General features: G+C 42.9%; 1 protein-coding gene and 1 pseudogene across 2 annotated transcripts in view; both read left to right on the plus strand.

Moving 5' to 3' along the window:
- AK5 (adenylate kinase 5) overlaps window positions 1-27387 on the plus strand; it is a 309166-nt gene that overhangs the window by 242199 nt on the left and 39580 nt on the right. The gene's annotated exons all lie outside the window — the stretch shown is intronic.
- LOC104653156 (transcription factor BTF3 homolog 4 pseudogene) lies at window positions 12811-14915 on the plus strand (annotated as a pseudogene).

A 27387-nucleotide genomic window follows, 5' to 3' on the forward strand; every position in this document is an offset into this window, starting at 1 on the left:
AGGGAGACTGAACTTTGACCTGGACTATCAAGGTTATCAGAAATCACTGGATAGGACTAAGAAATCCCAGACTGGATTTGATTGAATCTCCACTATGAAGTGAAATCAGACAGCTCATGAGCTAGGGGTGGGTGTGATAGTTAATTTTAGGTGTCAACTTGACTGAGTTAAGGGATACACAGCTGGCTGGTAGAGCATTATTTCTGGCTGTGTCTGTGAAGGTAGTTCTTCCAGAAGAGACTGGCATTTGAATCAGTGGACTGAGTAAGGAAGATCCACTCTCACCAGTGTGGGTGGGCACCATCCAGTCTGTTGGGCTCAGCTGGAACAAAAAGGCTGAGGAAAGGTGAATTCACTCTCTCTCTTCTGGAGCTGGGTCATCCATTTTCTCCTGCCCGTGGACATCAGCAGCCCTCTAGGTTCTTAGGCCTTTGGGCCCTGGCTGAACTACACCCCTACCTTCCCTGTTCCTCTGCTTATAGATAGCCTCTCATGGAATTTCTTGGGCTCCAAAATGGAATGAGCCAATTCTCACAATAAGCCCGTATGTATATATGGACTTATCATGGGAATAATAAGCAACAGGATATATACATCCTGTCGCTTCTGTTACTCTAGAGAGCCCTGACTCATACAGCTGGGGTCTCCTAGAGAATAAGTTGCCATCTGACTCTCGCCGTTGGCCTGGCCCAATTAGAGCACTGTCCCAGCTCCAGACACAGGCACCAGATCTCACAGTTCTTTCTCCCTTGAAGGGATGCAGACACCAAGGCCCCTTTTATACTCTCCCAGCCCCAATACCTGTATTTTAAAGTCCAGGCCAATCAGGATGAGAGAGTAAAGGAAAAGAGACATTGGACTGCTTTCCAAGACAGCCTCAAATGCATTTACCAACTAACGAGATGTCTTTCTAATGTTGGAGAAATGTGGGCATTTTGTGGTGAGAGTGAACCTCCTTAATTATATAAACCTTTTCACTGCAAAAAGGCTCTAAGTAGTGTTGAACTAGAATGCAATGAATTCTTCATTTAATCGAAGCACATTAATAAGCCTTTATCAAGGGCTTACTATGCTCAAAGAACCGTGAAATTCAAAAAGACATAAAACAGTCCTCGCAACACTGCATGACAATGGCAGGAGTTTAGGACTCATCTAGAAGGGCAGATTACTGCTAAACAGAAAAGAGCCCAAGTACATGAGTTTACCCAGTAAAGGGAATGGAGACGTCATACTCACTGTGTCCCTACCCATTTGTTGAAATCTTTTCGGAAGCACTCTCAATTCATCAACTGAGTTACCTGATGAAGCTTTAGGCATTTAGCTGTTCACTAAAGGCTAAGTGCATTCAAGGAAATGACCAGTGTTCCTTGTCTGTGTTGTCCTGCTTATTGATTAGCAGTTGAGGGACATCTCCAGGCTGACTCCCTCAGTGCCTCTTTGGCTTGTTTAGAGAGCCACTATGAATGATCAGGGGACAGTGGGACATGCTGCAGACTCTAGCAGGCCCCCACACTGGAGAAAAGAGAATACCCAAAGTCTTGTGTTTGTATCCAAGTTCTGTGTACCCTTGGGACAACCCCTTATCTCCTTTGGATTTCTTTTAAAATAGCAAAATGTTATTTGTTCTCTGTCAGTTCCAAATTTGAGTGACAAACAAGTTAACGTATTGCTAACTGTTCTCTTAATTGGAAACTTGTACAACAGAGACATAGCCCAAGGAAGTGAAGTGTGAAGGAAATAAGTCAAATACTCCATCCTCTAGCCTTAAAATACTCATTTTAATTACCTAATAACAAGATTAAAACGAACATACACTGGTGACCTACTGTGTTCCAGATACTGTGCTGTCTTCATATGCAGTATCTTATTAAATCCTCACACAGTCATCAACACTCATATTCTTCCCCATTTTACAGGGAAGAAATTGAAGAAATCAAGGCTCAAAAAGGTTAAATAACTTTCGCAGGGTTACACAGTTAATAAATGACAGAATTGAGACTCAGACCCAAGTCTCTCAGACATCAAAGCCCGTGCTCTGAAAGTGTCTGTATATAGAAAGCAAGGAAACCAAAATGCAGGTGAGGCTGTGGAAACAGTGGGTGAGGGAAGTTTGCCATCATTATTCGAATAAGTGCTGCAATTGTCTATTTTGCTTTGTTCCTACATGCTAGCCATCGATGTCTGAAAACAAAGGTCACATGAAATATCAAGTGAAGAGCAATGAAACAGACTTCTGACTACCCCAGCCATGTTTCTGTCAATTATGTAAAATTCCATTTTAACTTCAAAACAGGAAACAATTTGGACCTATAAAACTATCCTAACCCATCACTGAAAGTGCAGTGATTTCAGAATATATGCCATCTCTTTTACCATAGAGAGCATAGGTACCTGTTTTGTGAGCATTACCAAAACTACTTCTGAGGGCCATCGGCAGCAATCAGCAAGTGTTTGAGCGTGTGATGCTGGGTAGGTCTGAGGGAACCTGGTCATGCGGTGACTTTTTTTGTGGGTGGAATGGAGTATCTCTCCAGTATACTGATTCAAATAATGGCCTAGTATGGAGGTGGAGGGGATATATAGACTTAAGGGGGGATGCTTAAATTCCCCACATGAGAAAGAGACTCTCTCTCCGCTATAGTACATTCATCCATTCGGTATATATGGCTTTGGGTGAATTTTATTAGTTCATTTGACACGTTTATTGAGTTTCTACCACATATCAGGAAAATGGCAATCTAAGGATACAAAGATGAAAGGCAAGACTCCTTAGTCTCAAGGAGCTCATGTTGTAGGGAGGAAGCCAACAAACAGCACAGCTTGGCACAGGCAATGGCAGAGGCGCCGGCAGTGGGGAGCAAGACTGAAGCCGGGATCGGGGTTGAGAGAGGAAGTCAGAGCTGAGTCCGAAAGAAGAAAAGGAACTGGCCAAGTGCTAAGTGGGAAGGAAGTGGGGATGAGCCCAGGGCAAGAGCTGAGGGAATGCTATTTGCACGAGGGAGCTTCAGAGATGAGAGGGATGGGAAGGGGTAAGAGGCAGAGCTGGAGACAAGATCTGGGTCATGAGAGGCTGTGATGCCAGGAGAAGTACGAACTTCATCCTGCGGCAGTGAGGCACCATGAAGGATTTGACTCAGTAAGATGTCGTCAGCGTCCACCTTCAGGTACAGCACTCTGGCAACCAGGACAGGAAAAAGGAGACAGTTGAGCGAAAGAAAAGAAAGAAACAAGGAAAGAAAGAGGAAGGAAGGAAGGAAAAGAAAAAGAAAAGAAAGGAGGGAGGGAGGGAGGAAGGAGAAAGAAGGAAGGACGAAGAGCAGATCCAAGAGATTTACAAGGCAGAATCAGTGGACTGTGGAGATCCATGGTGGGAGTAGGTGAATGGAAGGACATGAACGTGCCTCAGAAGCAGCTGGTATAGACAGCCACATGGATGGAAGTGCCATGCAAAGAGGAGGCATTTGTAGAAGAAATAGATTTTGAGAGACAGATGAGTTCAGTTTTAAACTTTCTTGTTTGTTGTTGAAGACAGCCTTGTGTTGTCAGCCAGGCTGAGGGGCAGTGGTGCAGCCGTGGCTCGCTGCAGCCTCAACTTCCCAAGTTCAGCTGATCCTCCCACCTCAGCCTCCGGAGTAGCTGGGACTACAGGCAAGCACAACCACACCCAGCTAATTTTTTGTAATTTTGATAGAGGATTTCAACATGTTCCCCAGGCTGTTTTTGAACTGCTGGGCTCAAGCCATCCATCTGCCTTGGCCTCCCAAAGCACTGGGATTACAGGCATGAGCCACTGTACCCGGCCAGTTTTAAACGTCTTAAGATTGAGATGCTTATGAGACATCCATGCAATGATGTCCATTAAACAAGAGATTTTTCAGAGCTGATCCCAAAACTACAAGTTCTGTCAATAGACACAGATGTGGAATTCATCAGGACCTCAACAGTAGATGAAGTTATGTGTGTGCAAGAAGTCACCCCAGTGAGCTTAGGGTGAGAATGGAAGAGAGCTGAGACCTGGGGCCTTCCCAAGACCCCTGCCAGAGCCAGAGAAGAGCATGGGGAGGAAAGTGGGATATCTAGAGCAAATGGCATCATCAAGGCAAGGGAGAAGAGTTTCCATCTGGGAAAGGTTCACTAAAATATAATGAAAATTGTGGGGTTTGGCAACAGAAGAGTTATTGGTGACTGGTGAGAGCAGTTCCAGAGGCACAGCAAGGGGTAAAGCCAGAAAGTTAGGGGTGACTAGGACATAAGTAAATGAGGATGTGTACAGACTGTACTTTGAAGAAAGTTGACTGAGAGAAGGGCAGGAGTTAGGACCGTACCTAAAGGAAAGTGAATATCCAGCGTGGAATATTTTTCAAATGAGAGATCCGAGCTCATTTGTGTAAGAGGGAGGCAGTACAGGCTCTAGTTAAGAGCAACGCTACAGGAGTTCAGATGCTGCTCCTATGTGTACGTGTGACCTTGGGCATCATCCTCACACTCACTGTTCCTCAGTTTCTCACCTGTCGTGTGGAAGTCATGATCGTACCTAGGTCATGGGGTTGATGTGACAATGAAATGAGTTAGCACACGCAACAGGGCTCCTAGTGAATACAAATGTTACCTGTCATTGTAGCCACTGTATGCAGAGTGAGGGGAGACATCCAGCGAGAGGGAGAGGGCCTTGAGAAAAGGAGGATGAGGATGAGTTCAGAAGTGAATTGGAACAAGGAAGGCAACAGGACGGGGAAACCATAACAGAAGTTTACAGGTTAAATGCCTGTTTGTTTCCTCAGCCTTTTCCTGTTAAAATGAAACACTCCCTCAGGGAGTGAGCTGTTAAGTGGTATTTCACCTACAACCAGCTGTAGTTAGCTGAGATCAATCAGTTTAAATGAGAATACGTCTCTGGCGCCTTGGGCTTAAACCTCCCTATACGCTGCCATTTCCTCTAGCTGACACATTCTTGCAGTTGTTTACAGCAATCCAGCGCTATAGGAGACCGGTTTGCCATAGGAGACCATTTTTTTTTGCCTTGAAGAATGAAGCAGAGTAACAAGCCAGTGATTAAGGGGTCAGTGACTGTTTTGGCCCTCCAAATGTAACACTCACAAAATATTTTCTTTCCAATTTGCTCCAGGCTCCTCTGAACCAAGAGTCTGAGTGTTTTGTTAACCACAAATGAAAACATATTGAAACCAACCATCAGCTGGTTAAGGCAATAAGGGACTCTTTCCTCTTGTAACAGAGTGTGGCTGTTTTGCTTTACTGTGACTTCTGTTCCTGCCACCCAAGTGATATTTTTTCTCATATTTGTCAGGGGCACTGACTCTGAAGATGTTCCTCCTGGTTCTGCCAGGCAGCAGGGAGTGAGTCCCTTCAACTAGAAAGCGGATCACACGTCACTGCCTTGCATCCACCATCACCACCAGCCCAGCGGTGTCAAGTGTGTTGAAGCTATTTGGGCCAGTTGCATATGACCCTGTTTGAACTAGCGCTTGTAGTCAATGCAAGGAAAGCTGGTAGGGAAGAGCCACGAGCAGAACACACTGGTTTTTTTGGAAGTCCTCAGTGTGGTCTGGCTGGAGCCATTGAGGCCAGCACTGAGACTGCCCCTCATTCCAACATCTGCTGTCGAGAAAGGAAGAGAATGTTTAGCGGTGAGAAACCTGGCCGAGGCCAGAAGCCAGCCAGCAGACTCCTAGAGACAGCTCTTGGGAACCCCTTCAGAGGGCGATTTGCTAGAAGGAGGTGATGGCCAGTTGATTGGAGGGTGGACCTTTACTAAATCTCCTAGATGACAGAGACCATGCCCCTTTTTCCTTTTGGTTTGCTTCTGTAGCACCTAGCAGGATGCCTGGCACTTAGTAGACATTCAGTGTTTGTCTTTAGAATGAAGGAATGGAAAATGATGAAAGCTGAGATTATGTTACTTCCCCCAAGTTCCTCAAACTCAGGTGTGGCTAATACAGACTCATTATTGGAAGTAAATGTATTAATCTGTCTTCCAGTAATAACCATCTCAGAGCCATAATGATAAGAGCAGAGGTTTGAGGTAAAACAATGAGGCATGGCTGTTTTTTTTAATGTAAAACTTTGAAAGAGTTATTTATTTGGGATATCTAACCCTTTTCAAATTATGTAAATTTGAACATTTTCATCCATTTTGTGTTTTATAACTGTTCTTTGTACTTTTTTTTTTTTTTTTTTTTTTTTTTTGAGGCAGAGTTTTACTCTTTTCTCCCAGACTGGAGAGCAGTGGTGCAATCTCAGCTCACTGCAATCTCTGCCTCCCGGGTTCATGCAATTCTCCTGCCTCAGCCTCCTGAGTATCTGGGATTACAGGTGACCACCACCATGCCAAGTTAATTTTTGTATTTTTAGTAGAGACAGGGTTTTACCATATTGGTCGGGCTGGTCTGGAACTCCTGACCTCAGCTATTCCACTGCCTTGGCCTCCCAAAGTGCCAGGATTATTTACAAGTATGAGCCACTAAGCCCAGCCATTTTTTGGGGGTGGCTGGGGAACAGGGTCTCACTCTGTAGGCATGGCTATTTTTAAGAACCATCCATAACTAAGAAACTCTTCCTCTGGTCCTGAAGGATCAACGTGGAGTCTTTATAAAATCTTCATGGCCTCTTTCCCACAAAATAAATAAATAAAACCAAAAGAGGAGATAAGGCTTTTGGTAAATTTTGCTTAGTAAAGTAGCACACGGTTTCCGTATTAGACTCAGGTTCTAGTCCACCATTAGGTAGCTAGCTTAGACATCAGGAAGCAAAGTTAAAACACGAAACAAATAACAATTACATTGATGATACAGATCCCAAATTCGCCATCCTTCAAAGAATGGAGTGAGTACTGGAGTTGTTGTGTTGATAAAGTGTCCATTAAAGACAAAAGAAGGCCAGGTGCAGTGGCTTACTCCTATAATCCCATCATTTTGGGAGGCCGAGGCAGACGGATCTGAGGTCAAGAGTTTGAGACCAGCCTGGCCAACATGATGAAACCCTGCCTCTACTAAAAAAATATTTTAAAATTAGCCAGGTGTGTGGTGGGTGCCTATAATCCCATCTACTTGGGAGGCTGAGGCAGGAGAATTCCTTGAAGGCAAGAGGCAGAGGTTGCAGTGAGCCAAGATCATGCCATTGCACTCCAGCCTGGGCAACAGAGTGAGACTCCATCTCAAAAAAAAATTAAAAAAACAAAATAACAAGCAAAGACTGAATTATGCATCATTGTTGTGATAAGTATGGTGGAGATCTGTTTTGTTTTGTTTGTTTTATGTTCCCACCCCTCACAGAGCTTATAATCTATTCAGTGAAACCAGAATTCATGCTGATGAAAACCTCAGAGCTCATACTGGGCAGTGTAGAATTAACCGACAAAGGAGCCTTTTAGTGAAGGTTACCAGGGATGAGAAGACAGAGAAAGCACAATGGTTGGAGCCTCTTCCTGTAAAAGCTAAGAACTGAGGGGAGTCTCAAAGAATGGATGGGATTCCCTAAGTTTGAGAGAAGGCTGAGCGGAGAGGGATTGCAAGCAGGGAGATGCCAAATTAGGAGCAAATCATGGCAGTAGGGAAATGCCCCTCATGGCCCAAAAACGGGAAGGAGGTGGGCCAAACCTTGAAAGCCCTGGATGCATATATTGACTGAAGACCAGCCCAGAGCTGGTGAACAGGGCAGGCAAGGAAACACCATGAATTCTCCCATATACAGTCTTGCATCTCTTAACAACGGGGGTACGTTCTAAGAAATCTCTCGTTAGGCACTCTCCTTGTTATGGGAACATCCTAGTGTGTACTCATACAAGCCTAGATGGTGTAGCCTACTACACACCTAGGCTGTATGGTATAGCCTATCGCTCCCAAGCTGCAAACCCATACAGCATGTTACTGTACAGAATAGTGTAAATACATAGTAACACCAGGGTAAGTATTTGTGTATTTCAACATAGAAAAGACACAGTAAAAATACAGTGTATTATAATGTCATGGGACCACCATCCTATGTGCGGTTCATCATTGGCTGAAGTGTCATTATACAGCCCATGACTAGACATCTCATTATACCTTCTCCTTTTACTTTTTTCTTTTAATACTGTCCATGAATGTAGGGGTTAGTAGCTGCAAATACAGAAAAAGGCTTACATTTACAGTAGTAGTTCAGGTCAAACAAAAATAACTCATCAGAGCCCTGTCTTCTAGTCTTCTCCAAAGAAAAAAGAATCCTGAACTAAAATGTTAGTCCCAGCACTGTGCAGCATCACTGGAAAGTGTAAATCAGAGACTGCCTATTTTACTCACCCCTCCCTGGCAGGAGAAGCGCAGAGCTCAGAGAGAGGTTAGTCTAGCTTAATTCCCTAATCAATTCAGGAAATGAGTCTTGAACATCACTGACAGATAACTATCTAGTCTTGATTTCAGTACTTCAAGTGTCAGGATATTCACTATCCTATCAACAATAAGTAACAAATAACAATTGCCCCTCTGAACTCTGAATCAGTTAGGATTTTCTTTGGCTGAAAGTTTTTTTAAAAAACAACTAGCTAGGCTGGGTACAGTGGCTCATGCCTATAATCCCAGCACTTTGGGAGGCTGAGGTGGGCAGATCATGAGGTCAAGAGATCGAAACCATCCTGGCTAACATGGTGAAACCCTATCTCTACTAAAAATATAAAAATTAGCTGGGCGTGGTGGCATGTGCTTGTAGTCCCAGCTACTCGGGAGGCTGAGGTAGGAGAATTTGCTCAAACCCAGGAGGCAGAAGTTGCAGTGAGCTGAGGTTGTGCCACTGTACTCCAGCCTGGCGCCTGGCACCTGGCAACGGAGCGAGACTCTGTCTCAAAAAAAAAATAAATAACTGTAGCTAAACAAGGTAAAAATTTATTTTATATAAATTCTAGGTACAAGCAGTCATAGCAGTGGTATGACATGCTATGGCCTAAGAGACTCAGGTTCCCTATATTTTTCTGCTCCTTTGTGTGGCTTCTCCACAGTTAGCTTATGTCCCAAAATGGCTGCTGAAGCTCCAGCCCTTATGTCCTAAGTCCATTTAAAAGGAAAGAGGAAATGGGGCAGAAGAACTTGCTTCTTCCCTTTAAGGACACTGCCTGGAAGTTGCATTCACCAGTTCTACTGACATCTCATTGGTCAATAAGACACTTTTACCTGCAAGGGAAGCTGGTAAATGTAATCCATATTTCAGATAGCCATATGCCCACAATAAACATCATGAAGAATGCGCTGGGCGTGGTGGCTCACAACTGTAATCACAGCACTTTGGGAGGCCGAGGCAGGTGAATCACAAGGTCAGAAGTTCAAGACCGGCCTGATCATCATAGTGAAACCCCATCCCTACTAAAAATACAAAAAATTAGCCAGGCATGGTGGCAGGTGCCTGTAATCTCAGCTACTTGGGAGGCTGAGACAGGAGAATCACTTGAACCCAGGAGGCAGAGATTGCAGTGAGCCAAGATCGTGTCACTGCACTCCAGCCTGGGAGACAGTGTGAGACTTTGTCTGTAAATAAATAAATAATAAAAACCATTAATTTTTTACAAAGAAGGAGAAAGTAGATATCATGTTTCTATGACAAAGTCTAAGCCTCCTCCTGACAGCAGTTAAAGTAGATTTGGCTTTGAGAAAAAAAAAAAAAAAAAAAAAACAGTTTTGGTTTTTAATCATCCCTGGTAGGTCTGAGCTCACCAAAACAATAGGAAGAAGATGCTCATCTGAGGAGTGGCTGCTACCAACAACGTCCATGGCAGCGGCAGAATTAGCTGCCCCTCCCAGAGACCTTCAGTTTACTCAAAGTCAGAAACATTGACAGCTGCAGCCTGGCTTTTGAAGTCGCTCTTTTGGAGCTGCCCAGCAATCCCTCTTGGACTACTAACCAAAGCCCCAGAAATGCCACCCGCTCTCACACCCTGCTGTGGTATAGGTGAACTCAGGTGGCATTGTCCTAGCCTTGAGCCCTAGGAGACACTGGCTGCATCCACTTGGTTCCCAGCAGGGAAGATGGTGTGTTTCTATCGGGCATCTACTGTCAGTAGGAAGGTCTTCCTAAGACTGAGTCAAAACCTGCTCTGTAAAAAATTCTGAAATTCTGCTGTTTAGGCACTTCTGTCTGGTGTCCTAGGCTCCACATCTAGTACATAATTAAAATCACCTACTGGCAGGGCATGGTGGCTCATGCCAGTAATCCCAGCACTTTGGGAGGCCGAGGTGGGTGGATCACAAGGTTAGGAGTTTGAGACCATCCTGGCCAACATGGTGAAACCCCGTCTCTACTAAAAATGCAAAAAATAAAATAGCTGGGCATGGTGGCACGTGCCTGTAGTCCCAGCTACTTGGGAGGCTGCGGCAGGAGAATTGCTTGAACCCAGGAGGTGCAGATTGCAGTGAGCCGAGATCACACCACTGCACTCCAGCCTGGGCGACAGTGCGAGACTCCATCTCAAAACAAAACAAAACAAAACGATCACCTACCAGGTTTTTCACCAAAATTAAAAATTGCTAAGAGTTAACTTTGTAACATGTAATTAGGATTACGAGAAACAATCGGTTTCACATGCAAGGCCTGTGAGGAAGTGAAATGTGCTTTAGTAAAAGATTATAAGAAGGCTTGGGGATGTACATTTTTGCCTAGTTTGCAGGGCAAAAGGGTTGTTTTAAATTAGATAGGATAAACCTAAAAAGTTTGAGCAAGTTTTGGAAGGTTTGTGAAAAATTAATTGTAAAAGAGATTCTGTGTATGACCATATTGGCTAAATTTAAAGGGCTATTGTTCAGTTTTTTCCATGCTTTTGGAATAAAGCACAACAGGTTTTTCATAGAGCATGGATCTGCTCTTTAACAAGAATTCATAAAGAGTTATAAAAGGTTTATGAGAAACCTTATGGTCAAACCAATTAAGACTGGATAGATTTGTCTATAAGGTTTTATTAAAAATTGGGGTTGAAGCTGGGCACACTGGCTTACGCCTATAATCCCAGCACTTTGGGAGGCCAAGGCAGGTGGATCACCTGAGGTCAGGAGTTCGATACCAGCCTGGCCAACATGGTAAAACCCCGTCTCTACTAAAAATACAAAAAAAAATTAGCTGGGTGTGGTGGTGGGCACCTGTAATCCCAGCTCTTCGGGAGGCTAAGGCAGGAGAATCACTTGAACCCAGGAGGCGGAGGTTGCAGTGAGCTGAGATCCTGCCACTGCACTGCAGCCTGGGTGACAAGAGCAAGACTTCATCTCAAAAAAAAAAAAGAAGAATTGGGGTCGAAGAAAAATATTCACTGTTTAGTCTACTCCTGTCATACATGGAAAATTAGCTTTCTCTCCACTCTGGCCATTCAAATGTTTGAAGACATATACAGTTTTTTTGTGATTTATGTCTTCATCCAGTTAAAAGCATGCAGCTTCTTCTGTTGTCAGTTGTAGGTTCCTCGAGAGCAGAGTGCTATCTTCTCGTGTCTGCGTGCCCAGTCCTTACAGTGCCTAGCTCATTTGGATTCCTCACATTTTCTTATGGAATGAATGAATAAATTCTACTTTTATCATTTCCCCCTAAGTCAAATCTCTTTAGACACATGCAGCCCAAATCTTTCCTAAAACAGATTGGCCAGAACATGTTTAAATTTTAGGATTTCTTCCCCACCCCCCACCCCCACCTGCCGCAAGATGACGTCTCGCTCAGTCACCCAGGCTGGAAGTGCAATGGCACGATCTCGGCTCACTGCAACCTCCACCTCCTGGGTTCAAGTGATTCTCCTGCCTCAGTCTCCTGGGTAGCTGGGATTACAGGTGTCCACCACCACGCTTGGCTAATTTTTCTTTTGAATTTTTAGGAGAGACAGGGTTTCACCATGTTAGTCAGGCTAGTCTCGAACCCCTGACCTCAAATGATTCACCCCCCTACTCAGCCTACCAAAGTGTTGAAATTACAGACGTGAACCACCACGCCTGGCCAGATTTCTCTTCTTTTTACAAAAATAATACATCTTCATTCTAGAAAACGTGTATCAACAACAACAAAATCACCAAACAGCCCAATGCCTGGGAATAAAAACTATTAGTATTTTGATTTGTATTTCTCTTAGTTTTTCTTCTGCATATATGTATGTGTGTGTGTGTGTGTGTGTATATATATATTTTTTTAATATACATTTTTCATCAGAATGAGATGCAATTTTAAAAGCTACTTTTTATGCTTAACGAAACCTCATGGGCGTCTTTCCAAGACAGTATACCTGAATATGCCATGTCATTTTTAAAAGTTATTTTGTAATTCAACTGAAATAGAAGAACAGGAAAGTACACAAGTCCTAAGCATTCTGTGTGATGAAATTTTACTAACTGGACGCAACTATCTTACCAAGATGCAGATCAGGAAATTGAATGTGACCAAAACCTCAGAAGTCTCCCTCTCCCTGTGTCTCCTCATCACTACTCCCTGCAAAGATCACCGTAGACATTTTTAACTTCCATAAATGGAATCACACTGCAGCTATTCTTTTGTATCTGTCCTCTTTCAGCACATCATTTTAATGACTGCATATTATGCCTTTATATTGCTGTAATATAATTCATTCAATTTATACCTATTGTTGTATTTTCATGATACATTATTTTTTTCCTTTTTTTTTTTTTTTTTTTTTTGCTTTCATTAAAACTTCTGTAATGAGGTCTGTCTCTGTCTTGGCTGGGGCAGCCATCTTGCTCTGGGCCGCGTGCTAGTGTCAGAGGACCCTCTCTGCTACAGATTTACCAACAGCAGGAATCAAGAAAAGTTAGCCAAACTTCAGGCTCAGGTCCGGATAGGGGGCAAGAGTGCAGCTCACAGAAAGAAGAAGGTGGTATATAGAACAGCTACAGCTGATAACAATAAGCTTCAGAGTTCTATGAAAAAACTAGCTGTGAATAATAGAGCTGGTATTGAAGAGGTGAACATGATTAAAGATGATGGGACAGTTATTCATTTCGACAATCCCAAAGTCCAAGCTTCCCTTTCTGCTAGCACCTTTGCAATTACTGGTCATGCAGAAACCAAACCAATCACAGAAATGCTTCCTGGAATATTAAGTCAGCTTGGTGTTGACAGCTTAACAAGTCTTAGGAAGTTAGCTGAACAGTTCCCATGGCAAGTCTTAGACAGTAAAGCACCAAAACCAGAAGACACCAACGAGGAGGAGGAGGATGTTTCAGATCTTGTAGAAAATGTTGAGGAGGCATCAAAGATGAAGCTAACTAAAATTTTGGTTTTTGGAAGCTGGCATGGACTATATTTAACAAATCAGCTATGTGGTTCCAAAGTGTTACAGACACAGAGAAGATTACCTGTTACTAGTTATTAGTTCAGTAATATAAATATTATTTTGTATATTAATAATGCTGTTTGTTCAGCGTTTTTTGGTCATTTGATTTTGCATTTTGCACTTCCTCCCAAGATATTTTTTTGGTCAAAACATGATGTATTGGTGCAGTTTGAGGATGTTTTGGTTTTTGAAAGAAAATTCTATAATGAATATCTATGTAACTAAAACAGTGATTTTTTTTTTCTCTTTAGGTTAAATTCACAGATATGAATCAAACTTTTAAGATTTTTTTTTTAACTTATATTACCAAATTCCCCTTCAAAAAAATTGTGCCCATTTTATGTTCCCATCACTATGTATAAGACTTCCAGTTTCAGTGATGTGGTCTAGAATGAAACATAAAACCTCAGATGTAATCCAGCTAACATTCACCCTGAATGCCTCACTTCCCTTGACTTTACACAGATAAACTGCAAGCACAGATATTCTCCAAGTTCTCTGACAAAGACAAAAGTTAGAGTGATAGTGCTAGAAATAACCCTGGAACAAGACACTTATTTTCCATCAGCAAGCTTATTTTCAGGTGAGAATACAGAAGCCGAAAGAGGTAAGATATCAGAGCAGACAGATTCCCAAAGAAAATCAAACTAGAAAACCACATGTAGAAAAAAAGCAGCAGAGAAACAAAACAAAATATGTCTTTAGCAGTTATTTATGGGGAATGAAACTATTTTTCTTCTTCTTTTTACTTTTCTGAAAGGAGCATATCTTTCTTTCCCAGTGGAGCAAAAAGTATTTCTTTTAAAAGAAGAGGGGACATGGTGGCACACCTGTAATCCCAGCACTTTGGGAAACTGAGGGAAGTGGATAGCTTGAGGCCACAAGTTTGAGACTAGCCTGGCCAACATGGTGGAACCCTGTCTTACTAAAAATGAAAATAAAAAATGAGCTGGGCATGGTAGTGCATGCTGCATGCCTGTAATCTCACCTTCCCAGGAGGCTGAGGCACAAGAATGAATCACCTGAACCTGGGAGGTGCAGGTGGCAGTAGCCGTGAGCTGAAATCAGTAGCCTGGGCAACAGAGCAAGACTCTGTCTCAAAAAAAAAAAAAAAAAACCTTAATAAATGAAGGAAAAATAGAAAGGAGGAAGTAAATTTGTAAGTTTCCTACTATATACACTTAATATATGCCTAAGGCCTACTAAGACCTAGTACAAAGTAGGCTTAAAAATAGGAAAAATGGCATGTTTAAAAATCTGGAAGGGGCAGGAACTCTAGAACAATGAATTCCGAAAATGCAAGCAGAGCCTGAGTGAAGCAACTTTTGAAAAGCAACTCTGGTCTGTTGATTTGAAAAAACAAATGTACTTGATGAGCTGGGTCTGGAATAGGCCCTGGAGACCTCTGGCTGAAGCAACAAAGGATCGGTGTTTGATAGGTTGATTGGTTGTGGTTTTGTTTTGTTTTGTTTTGTTTTTCTTTTTTTTGTGTGTGTGGTTTTTACCTTTTTAAATTTTTCTGTAAATCTGTATTCAGCTGAAAGGACAGGTTATTTAATGGCATTTTCTTATGAGCAGTTTGGAATTCTTGCCTCTGTCTCTGTTTGGAGGTAGGGTTAGGGTGCTGTGAACTATAAGAGGTCACCAGCTTCATGGGGTGGAAACATTTAGGAACCACCACCAACAGGCACCAGGAAAGGTGCCTGCCCTTTCCTCTCACCTGAGACCTGAACCCTCTGCATTTTCTGTCCATGTAAGAGCTGGAGTCATGGCATTCGGTTTCAGAGTCTTGTCTTAATCAGGGATCTCACATCTTACTGTGGCTGTGGTGGGTGTTGGCTGAATGAATCGTAAAACCATAGAATCACATCCCTAAAGTCTACTATTCTTAGTTAATAAGTGGGCCAGAAGTGGTGACTCACACCTATAATCCTAGCCCTTTGGGAGGCTGAGGTGGGCAGATCACTTGAGGCTAGGAGTTCGAGACCAGTCTTGCCAACAAGGCACAACCCCATCTCTGCTAAAAATACAAAAATTAGTTAGGTGTGGTGGCACAAACCTGTAACCCCAGTCACTCGGGAGTCTGAGGCAGGAGAATCACTTGAACCCAGGAGTCAGAGGCTGCAATGAGCCAGTATCACACCACTGCACTCCAGCCTGAGTGACAGAGTGAGACTCAGTCTCAAAAAAAAAAAAAAAAAAAAAAAGTTAATAAGTGATGGGGCCTGATAGGGTTGCCAAATTTAACAAATAAAAGTACAAGAGCCATTGTTAGATCTGAATTTTAGGTAAACAGTGATATGGCGTTTAGTATAAGACTCATGCAGTGTTGAACTGGGTGTCCTGTATTTTATCTGGCCACCTGATGGGGCCTTGATGAAAGCTCAGCTCCCAGTGACCATGAGGTCTGTCTGATTTCCAGAAAGGCCAGAAGGGCCCCACATGGGAGAAGCTGTGGAGTTTAGTAGTTCCAGGGCACAGTTAGCCCTTGGCACGGTTTCTTCATCTGTTACAGTATTACGAGTAGTACTTGCTTCAAATAGCTGTTGTAAGAATAAAATAATTACACATAAAACAGATATTTATTAGATAAAATATCAAGCCAAAAGCATTGTGACTTTTATCTGAATAGTCTGCAATGACTTCTCAAACAAATTTGGTCTCTCAACTATACTGTTGGTGCAAAATAGGCCACAGTTCCCCTGCTATTCTCTCCAGCTTTATGCTAAGAAAACCAAAAACCCCTCATCTGCAAGACAGAGGTATGGCCCTCTGTCTTGATTTTGATAAGGCAACAAGGATTTGTATTAACCATCATAATAATTATTCATTCATGATAGAGCCACTATCTTAGCATTATTACATTGTAAATATAAAAAGAAAAATCAACAAAGACTTCCTGCAGTGACGTTGGGGAGTTCACAGCAAATTGCCTCCTTTAGATTATCTAATCTAGAAGTTCCGAATCAGGCTAATCATCAGAATCACTGGGGAATTATCCTTTTTTTTACGAAAATATTTCGAACATACAGCAAAGCTGAAAGAATATTACAGTGAACACGTGGATACCCAACACCTAGAGTCTTCAATTAACATCTTACTTACTACAAGTTGGGTATCTCTAACCCAAAAATCCAAAATGTTCCAGAATACTAATCTTTTTGCATGCCACCATGTTGCTCAAAGGAAATGCTCATAGCAATATTTGGGGTTTTGAATTTCAGGATTTGGGATTCTCAACTAGTAAGTATATGCAAATTTTCTAAAATCCAAAAAAATTAAAATACTTCTGATCCCAAGCATTTCAGATAAGGAGTGCTCCAACCTGTATATCTTGTCTTGCTATATATCTGTCCCTCTATTCATCCAATACATCTTTTTTTCTTGTACATGTCAAAGTAAATTGCAGATGTCTGTACACTTTCCCTGGTGAATTTTCTAAAACTGTAAGTTTCTAGGCCTCAGCCCAGAAATGTACAGGTCTGCTAATTCAGGAATTTTTTCAAACAACCCCCAGCTTCACTCTGGTAACCATGCTGATGGAGCCCTTATTACCCAAAACACTACCAGTCTCATGCCAAAGTGAAAAGACCTGGCACACATGTGTCGGGTGTAAAACTTCTACTCAAAAATGGTAACATCTGCCTCTGCCCACATTTCCTTGGCCATAGCAAGTCCCTTGGAACTCTTAAATTCAAATGGTTGGGACAGGCCAGGCAGAGTGGGAGGCCAACATAGGCGGATTACCTGAGGTCAGGAGTTTGAGACCAACCTGATCAACATAGCGAAACCTCGTCTCTACTGAAAATACAAAAAGTAGCCAGGCATGGTGGTGGGTGCCTGTAATCCCAGATTCTCAGAAGGCTGAGGCAGGAGAATCGCTTGAACCCAGGTGGTGAAGGTTGCAGTGAGCCAAGATCGCACCATTGCACTCCAGCCTGGGCGACAGAGCAAGACTCCATCTCAAGAAAAAAAGAAGGAGGTGAGAATGAGTAACTCTTCCACAGGCACAGGGAGAAGCACTGTGAAAGGAAAGCTTGAATATGTAAGAAAGTAATACAGTCTAACACAGGAAGCCACTATTTAATTCAGCCTCTTTTTACAGACAGGCATGCTAGCATCCAAAGAGGCTAAGTGACTCTCCCAGGATCACTCAGCTAGTCCAGAGCAGGAGTGATCAAGAAGCAAGGTCTCCTAACTGCCTTTCTTGTCATGTACAGGGTTGCCTCCCTGAAGCTCACAGATAGTTCATCATTCATTAATTGATACACTATACACAGGCACTGATAAATAAGGCACAGTTTCTGCTGTCAAGACATTCCCAGTCCCATTTGAAGTTTTTCCACGGAAACTTCAGCTGACCCTTGCATATTTCCACATATTCCCCTAATAACCTGAAGCAGTCAGTGCACTTCAGAACTAATAAAGATGTTGTCTTTGAGGATAAAGATCTATTTTTCTCAATTGTTTTCGGTCCAAGAGTGTCAGTTCCAGCAACAGCCTGCTGATCCCGGCACAGTGATGCAGCTCTTCCCAGATGGGAGAATGTTCTGAGTGACTCATGGGCCCAGACTGGTTGAGAATCATTCCTAGGGCACAATCAGTTCATGATCTGATGGCATAATAGCTTTTCTCAGAAAAGAGTCTTTCAGTCACAAAAACCTCAGCCCAACATAGGGACCCATTTTCATTTAGGGAGAAAGAAATATTTCAACAGGAAGAAATACGATAGATTTCTAAAATATAATGGTTATCTAGGAATAAGATAGTTTGATTTGCAAAAGATAATCAATCCTCTCACAAGCTATAACTGGGAAGACTATGCATCTTTGAAGCTGTTGAAACAGTACCACGATATAGAACTGCTCTGTCCAACCTTTGTAAGCTCGTAGAATTTTACTGAAAGTAAGCTAGAAAGACTTTTAAGGATCACCAACAGTAGCTGCCTCATTTTGCAAGTAATAACTATGATGCTTATTATGTTTCACTTTGCCAGCCACCAATCCAAAAGATTCACATGCAGTATTTTGTCGTCACAATAGGCATTAAGACCACCCCCATTTTGTAATTGAAGAGGTTGAAGCTGAAAGCAGAGATGTAACTTGATCAAAGTCCTCTAACCAGTTGGAGAATGGGCTGAGTTGTGAACCTGGAACTCAAACCCTTGAGTCCCGTGATCCTTTTATGTGAAAGGAGCACTTGTCACTTTCGTGGGGCCACGGACTTCTGGACACTGGCTTTCATTAACAATTTTCTGTGGGGGTGCCAGCCTAAATGAAGTTTCTGCCCTATGGGAGCTTTGTCCTGGCAAAGAAAGGAAGAGAACGTGAGCAAACTGTGTGTCCTAGAAGCCAGAAAAAGAATTTCAAGATGTTGGTCATTGGTGTTACGGCGTAAAAGATATCAAAGACAAGAAGCAAGCCAACAAATAATATGACAAATATGCAATCACTGTTGAACTACAAAACAGCAATTTCAAAGAGTGATGAGGTAGGAGAGAGTTTCCAAGAGGATAGGGAGTCAATAAATGAAGAGGAAATGGAAACAGGCAGTTTTCTAGGGCTAAAAAAAAAAAAGAGAGAGAGAAAGAATATAAAGGTAACTCAGAGGACACGTGCAATGGTAGAAATATTTTTGTTTGGACTGGGGAGAACCGAGCATGATGTTATACAGAAGAAAAGATGCTAACCGAGAGAAATAAATGTCATATGGGCAAAAAAAGAGGGCATCAGATTCCTGGAACAGGGAGGAAAGGATCCATTTATCATTACCTTGTTTTGTCTTTCAGATGGTATTATAAAGTATCTACTGTATTTCAGGCACCCTGTTTGGGCAGCATGATGAGCAAAGCAGACCCAGATTCCACACTCAGGTACCATAGAGGCTAATAAGGAAGGCAAAATTTTAAGTACATAATATATATCATACATATAAACCAGATAATACATGTATCTGTACATACATTTGCTTTATCTATTAATATATTTCATATATATATAATTTCTCTGGCTCCTGTAAAATATATATATTTATGTTATATATATTTTATATATAATTCATATTTATATTTTACAGGAGCCAAAGCAGAGAAATCATATATATAGTACCACAAGAGCTGTTAAAATAGTACCACAATATAAAAAAAGCTGTCCAACCTTTGTAAGATTATGGCATTTTACTAGGAATAATCTAGAAAGATTTCTAAGTATCACCAACAGTAGCTGCCTCACTTTACAGATAGTAATTCTAATGCTTATTATGTGGACTGGGAAAAACTGAGCATGATGTTATACAGAAAAGAAGATGCCAACCAAGAGGAATAAATTTCATATGCAGTAAACAGAGGGTATCAAGTTCTCTGTAATATATGTATATATTTTACAGGAGCCAAAGCAGAGAAATTAGCTTTAAGCTAAATGGCATAAAGTTTTCCAAACAAGAGAAAGAAGGATAGAGGGTGAAGGATGAAGACATTGATATTCTGAAAATGTTGAAGAAAGGAGACAATCTTCTTCTTAGTGAATAAGAGGGTTAAAAATGTTAAGAGTGAGAGGAATGAGCATGTGTTGAAGGATAGTGGGGAAATATTAGCATCCATTCATGGACATCCAATTGATATCCAATTTGATACCAGAAAAAAAGAATTATATTTGTCAAAAAGCATTAAAAACTATTATGAAGGGCCAGATGCAGTGACTCACATCTGTAATCCCAGCACTTTGGGAGGCCAAGGCAGGCGAATCATGAGGTCAGGAGATCGAGACCATCCTGGCCAAAATGGTGAAACTCATCTCTACTAAAAATACAAAAATGAGCTGGGCATGGTGGCAGGCACCTGTAGTCCCAGCTACTCAGGAGGCTGAGGCAGGAGAATCTCTTGAACCCAGGAGGTGGAGGTTGCAGTGATCCAAGATTGCACCACTGCACTCCAGACTGGTGACATAGTGAGACTCTGTTGCAAAAAAAAAAAAAAAACCTATTATGAAGTTAGATAGCATGACTCTGTTGGATCAGTTTTCTAACTCTCTCAAGGGAACTCTTAGCAGTCCAGAGTAGATGAAAATAAAGCATACGGTGGACTGGGCAGGGAGAGCAGGCTGACAGTAACGTGCCAGTTTCCATAGAACTCAAGGAGGGATTCAAAGTTGCTAGCTGGTGTCCAGCTAGCTAGGGAGGTAAGTGAAGCCCAAAGGGAATGGGCCAACCCAACGAGAGCATAATGATGGCAAGGAACAAGTAGAGAAGAAATGAGGTCAAGGGAAAAGCGAAACAGAGAGGAAGATGTTATCAGAGTGGGAGAATAGATCCAAATAATGAACACTCAGTTTCAGCCAGAGCCACAGGGAGCTGAAAATAGGTTAGTGATGAACTTGGTGCTGGGGAGGCTTAAATGTCTCTCAGACTGGAATGGAATGGGAGTTAAAGCCTGAAAAGCTTTGCTGATAGCAATTCAACCCAGAGAATACTGTCCTCTCTGCTTTGAAACTTGAAGAAAATAAACATTGAGTTTTCTAAACTAGGTACATGTATCTGCACATACACTGTCACATATATACAGGGGTGTGTGTGTGTGTGTGTGTGTGAGTGAGAGAGGGAGAGAGAGGGAGGAAGGGAGGGAGTGAGCGAGCGAGCGAGCATGCACACACAGATATATCTTAAGTACCTGCAAGTGGTCTGGAAATCTGTAAGTAATGGCTAGTCCTGAAATTCATTACTGACTTTGGATTATGTATAATTTAAACCTTGATGTGCCAGACAGTGTAACTCAGAAAGAGCTACAGAGGTGTATAACCTCCCTTCATTGTAAATAGCTTCTACCAAGCGCTGATATTTTAACAGAGAGATAGGAATAGGAAAATTTTCGTTGACATTTGGGATAACGGGACAAATTTGAAAGACTTTTTCAAATGTAGACTTGACAGAGGTTAGCAACTGGTCAGATGTGGGAGATGAGGGGGAGAGCCTAAAGTGAATGAGGCAGAAAGTTGGTGATCATTTCCCCCCATTTTACAGATGAAGAAACTAAGATTCAGAGAAATTAAAGACTGCTCTATAACCACATGACTAATAAGTGGCAGAGCCAGTGTTGATGTTCAGATCACCCGTCCTGTGCCCTTCATAATATACCATGCTTCTCCACTTCCAGCCCTGTGCAGAGGCAGGACACTTTCATGAGCCAAGTTCCATTACTGAAGACACCAGGCTCAGCCTTAGGCTGTCTTTCCCACACTTCCCTTATGCTGGGAAAGGTAATTGATTACCCTTCCCCAGCCTGAGTAAGGAGTCCCAGCCAGTGCATCTGCGATGGTGTTCACAGGCCCCACTCACAGAACCTATCACACGGCTGTGATGATGGTTCACCTGTTCATCCTCCCCACTAGAATGTCGTGTCTCTGATGGAAAAGACCCAGTTCTGGATCTTTTTATTTCTACCACTTAGCACAGTGTCTGACCCATACTAGCTGTCCAATAGATGTTTCTTTAAAAAGAGCTGTGTTAATTAATCTTCATGCTTAATTCCAGGTTACATTCTGGAGTTAGTAAGATGCAATAAAATGTCAGCAAAGGTCATTTTAGGCCCAGCCCAGTGGCTCACGCCTGTAATCCCAGCACTTTAGGAGACCGAGGTGGGTGGATCACCTGAGGTCAGGTATTCAAGACCAGCCTGATCAACATGGTGAAACCCCTCCTCTACTAAAAATACAAAAATTAGTCAGGGGTGGTAGCAGGCACCTGTAGTCTCAGCTACTCAGGAGGCTGAGGCAGGAGAATTGTTTGAACCCGGGAGGCAGAGGTTGCAGTGACCCGAGGTCATGCCACTGCACTCCACCCTGGGCAACCGAGCAAGACTCCCTCTCAAACAGACACACACACACACACACACACACACACACACACACACCATTATAACCAGCTCTGTGCCATTTCTTTCTTTCTTTTGTTTTTTTGAGACTGAGTTTCGCTCTTGTTGCCTAGGCTGGAGTGCAATGGCACAATCTCGGCTCACTGCAACCTCCCCCTCCCGATTCAAGCAATTCTCTTGCCTCAGCCCCCAAGTAGCCTGGATTACAGGCACCCGCCGCCATGCTCAGCTAGTTTTTGTATTTTTAGTAGAGACAGGGTTTTACCATGTTGGTCAGGCTGGTCTTGAACTCCTAATCTCAGGTGACCCACCTGCTTTGGCCTTCCAAAGTGCTGGGATTACAGGCATGAGCCACTGTGTCTGGCCTGCACTGTGCCGTTTCTATATGAAACACTTAAAAGTGTAATCCAAACTTGGGTGCACGCATTTGTTTGTATTTGGAATGCAGAAAATTGTCTACCTGACATCTTTCTTTGTTTGGGTTTTTGTTCTGAGCCCAGCATGTGCTGAAAGATACCAACTTTGCTATTTCATTCTTCTTTTCCCTGATGAGGCCAACTACCTGCAATAGTTGCTTAAGAGGCTGGTCCTTATCTTAAGGAGCCCAGCCAACGAATCCAGGAGCTATCTCACAAGAGAGGATTGCTCCAGTCAATAAAAAGCAAACTGGAAAAGGTGACCCCGGTAGGCATGCTGAGGTGATACAGATGATTTCAGTTCTACCTCTCAAAGAACACGAGGTACTGAAGAGAAGACAGTCTTGGGCTACCTGGGCCCGCAATTCCCATGCAGTCTCTCCCCTCCGTCCTTCTGTGGCAATGCTGTCGAGACCCGTAGGGAAATGACTTACTGAGATGCAAACTGGGCGTTCATAGTACATGAATTTTTGCAATATAGCACCTTTGGCCTCACAGGGAATGCTTTTTTAATTTTTCACCTTTTTGATATATTTACAGACACCTTCAAAATGGAATTTCATATTCCATACTCTCTTTGTGAATCACATCGCGTGGTATGGTGTATGAGCTTGTTCAGGGCCTCCAGCCTTGGGTGATGATACACTTGGGTAATGATACACTAAAAATTAGTGAGATGATAGTAAACGTGACAGCTCCTGTCTGCTATCAGTCATCCTGCCACCAGAGGACACAGCCCACTCATTCTGAGATGTGGCTCCTCAAATATCTTTTGCCGTATAACAAATTATCCTGGAGGGATACCAAGGCCCCATTGTTTTTTATTTAAAAGTCATAAGTTAAGACCTCAAAGACATGTCAGTGGCAGTGTATGAAAATTTATGTTTCCACCAGCAGTTTTTGTGCTTTTACTGCAGTGATAAAATCACTTTGTTCTTCAGTTTGGAGCCAAGAGAAGAATCAAGCTATTGTGTAGATTACTTAAAATTCCACAGTGCCTGCACCATTTGGCCAAAGAATGCTAAAAATTTGCAGCTGTTGCTCCCACGAAAGTGTCTAACTGGGGCAGCGGCTGCTGTTTAACACACAGCTGTTGTGAATTTGAGCTGAAGATTTTTAATTGCCTTTGTGTCGAGATTTATTAAATAACATTTTAGAGGAACAAAAACTGTAATAGTCGTATTAGCAGAATGCTGGAGGAAGAAAATAATTGGAACGTGGCATTTTTTGCCTTGTAAGCCAAGTCTGAAAATATCTTTTCCACATGGAGGGCTCCCAGCCATTCCAGGAAAAGCATTTCCAGGTAAAGCCAGCCACAGAAGGCCCGATGGCCTCTCCAGGAGCTCAGCCACTTGCTCCCCCTTAGTCATTTACCTGGAAGCACTTCTCCGGAGTGGCCTCCTCATTCCCATTATACCAGGAGATAGGAGTCATAGTACTTATGGTAAACATAGCATCAGCTGGCAACTGGTGGCTCCACTAAGTGGTCTGCATTATTTTGGGGAGCCTCTATAGTTGCTATTTTCCTATTATATCCAGCCCATCCCTGACACTACTGTGAGTGGTCTGATCTCCTCTGCATTTGGCTTACAGCAGCTGTATAGATGAGCAGAACATAGAAGACAGAGCTTTCCTGGATTTTCTGGCAAGGCAAAGGAGAGGGATGAGAGGCCCTTTTATTAAAAAGGGTCAACAACTAATGTTCTCCCTTAAGAGGGAAGTTGCCAACTGCACAAAGAAAGGAGTTTTATGTACAAAGAAAGGCAAACCAGGAACATTGCAGAATGAGTTGTCAATCCTTATTACCTTACTAAAATCTCAATCATGCTTTGCATGCTGATGGTAAATATTTCCTTTCAACAGGAAAAACTCTTGTCAGGCATTTATGGTGCACTCACAACGTGCAAGGTGCTGTGTGAGGTGCTCAGGCCACCCAGAGAAGCTTCTGGGCTGACAACCAGTGAGGGAGCTGGAACCCGAGAGTAAGACAGGAAGGGAGGGAGCACCCAGGCGCTGTTCACAGCATTGGCTCCAGCAGAGGGAAGCATGTGATTTGTGCCTAAGGGACGAGAAAGACCTTGATGGTTAGAAAAGAGGATGAATGTGGCCGGACACAGTGGCTCAGGCCTATAATCCCAGAAGTTTGGCAAGTTGAGGTGGGAGGATTGCTTGAGGCCAGGAGTTCAAGACCAGCCTGGGCAACATAGAGAGACCCTGTCTCTACCAGAAAAATTTTAAATTTAGCTAGGTGTCATGGTGTGCACCTGTAGTCCCAGCTACCCAAGATGCCAAGGCAAGAGGATTGCTTCAGCCCAGGAGTTTAGAGTTCAAGGATGGAATGAACTGTGAGAGCTGTGATTGTGCCACTGCAGAAAGAAAGAGAGAGAGAGAGAGAGAGAGAGGCAAGAAAGGAAGGAAGGAGGGAAATAAGAAAGGAAGGAAATAAGGAAGGAAGGGAAGGAGATGAATGGGTGAAGGAAGGAAGGAAGGAGATGAGTGGGTGAAGAAAATGTGCTGGAATATAGAATACTATGCAGCCATAAAAAGATAGAAATCCTGCCATTTGTGATAACGTATCGGAAGACATTGTGCTGAGTGAAATAAGCCAAGCAAAAAGACAAACACTGCATGGTCTCACATATATGTGGAATCTTAAAAAGTCAAATTCATAGAAGCAGATAGTAAGAATGGTGGTTGCCAGGGGCTGGGGAGTCGGGGGAGGTGGGGAGATGCGGCTCTAGAGACCTCACGTATAGCATGACGGTACAGCTCACAACACTGTATTGTTTACTTGAAATTAGGAGAATAGATGTGAAATATCTTCAGCACAAAAAAAGTAACTGTGTGAGGTGAAGGTTAATTAACTGGATTGTGGAAATCATCTCACCATATGTATATCAAATCATCACATTGTGCACTTAAATATATAGTTTTATCAACGATACCTCAGTAAAGCTGGGGAAGAAAACAAAAGAGGAGGAAGGAAGGACCTTTCAAGCTGAGGACCAAGAAGAACAAAAGCACGGAAAAGTCTGTCTTGTTGAAAAAACTGTGTTACTCGGACATGACAGTGCTGGGGGCGAGTAAGAAATGGGGGTGAGGGGCCCAGCACAGTCGCTCATGCCTGTAATCCCAGCACTTTGGGAGGCTGAGGCGGGTGGATCACCTGAGGCCAGGAGTTTGAGACCAGCCTGGACAACATGGTGAAACCCTGTCTCTCAAAAACTATAAAAAAAATTAGCCAGGTGTGGTAGCGCACACCTGTAATCCCAGCTGGTCGGGAGGCTGAGGCAGGTGAATCACTTGAACCTGGGGGAGGAAGGTTGGAGTGAGCTGAGATCACACCTCTGCACTCCAGCCTGGGTGATAGAACAATACTCCATTTCAAAAAAAAAAAAAAAAAAAAAAAAGGAGAAGAAGAAATAGCAGGGGAAAGATGCTGGAGAGGTAAAGTAGGACTGGATTCTGGATGGGATGCCACTATAGGGAATTTGAATTTTACTCTGGGGGCATAGGAGGCTATTGAGTGCTTTGGAGGTGGGAATGCCCTGCTTTCCAGGCACATCCTCATGCTAGCACGTCTGTGGGGCTCCAGAGCCCCTCCCATTCTGACCTGTGAAGGTGGAGTGATTGCCGTACACCAGGCAGAGAGGATGAGGACCTGAACTGTGGCCAGGTCAATGTGGCCACAGTGGGAGGAGGAAAGGGAACGCCTCTGAGAGTCGGAGCTCAGGCTCCAGATCCTAGGCTTGCTGCTTGCTAACTAACCTTGCAGCTTAGACAACGGAGTTAACTTCTCTGTGCCTCTGCTTCCTCATCTGCAAAATGGGAATAATAACTACACGCCTCTTAAGGTTATTTTATATAACCTTATACACAATACCTAAAATGCTTAGAACAGGGGCTGGTACAATAAGCACTGGACAAAGGTTATCTATTATTATTTTCAGATGTAAAATCCTGTGACTTAACTGATTGAACCTGGAGGGTAAGGAAAAGAGTCAAAGACGTACTGTTCATGAAAGGAATATGGCAGATACTCAGAATTGATAACAGCTAGGGGAAAAACATATTAAGGGACATTCTACAAAATAACCATTCATAATCTTCAAATGTGTCAAGGAAACCCACAGAAGCTGTTCCATACTGAAGGAGAGCAGAAGGACTTGACAACTAAAGGCAATGTGTGATCCTGAACTTGACCCATTGACTTCAGCAGACATTATTTATTGAGTCAATTGGGACAATTCAATTGAAATTTGCAGGAGTCCAAGGATATCCTTATGAAGGAGGATGTGCTTGTTTCCTTGTTTGTAGGAAGTGACATAAAAGGTTCTGGAGTAAAGAGGCATCCAATGAGCAACTTATTCCCAAGTGTTTCTGAAAGTTGTTTGTCCTCACAACTCTTGTGTAAGTTTGTGATTGCTGAAAATAAAAACACCTTGTTTTTTAAACGAAAAGCTAGCATTTGTTGAGCATTCACTAAGTATCAGGAATTGTGGCCAGTGCTCTGCACATGAGCAGCTTCGGCTCTCCAAGGAAACTTCTCTGACTTTGCACCTCTACCAAAACAGAGCCGGGTGCCCTTCCTCTGTGCCCTGATCAGGCTGCACTCCTCTTCACTAACTGCTCGTTACCATGAGTTTCAAGTGGTCTATGAAAAGTAACTGCCTGTTTGTCTGTGACAGCTGCCCCCTCCTACTTCATGGATAGTCTAAGCTCTTTAACAGCAAGGGCTGTATCCCATTCTCCACTTGCCTCCATTGCTCTCAGCACAGCCCCTGGTATAGCAAATCCCAAGCTCCTAATAC

This window comes from Saimiri boliviensis, chromosome 11, assembly GCF_048565385.1.
Source record: "Saimiri boliviensis isolate mSaiBol1 chromosome 11, mSaiBol1.pri, whole genome shotgun sequence".
Classification (NCBI taxonomy): Eukaryota; Metazoa; Chordata; class Mammalia; order Primates; family Cebidae; genus Saimiri; species Saimiri boliviensis.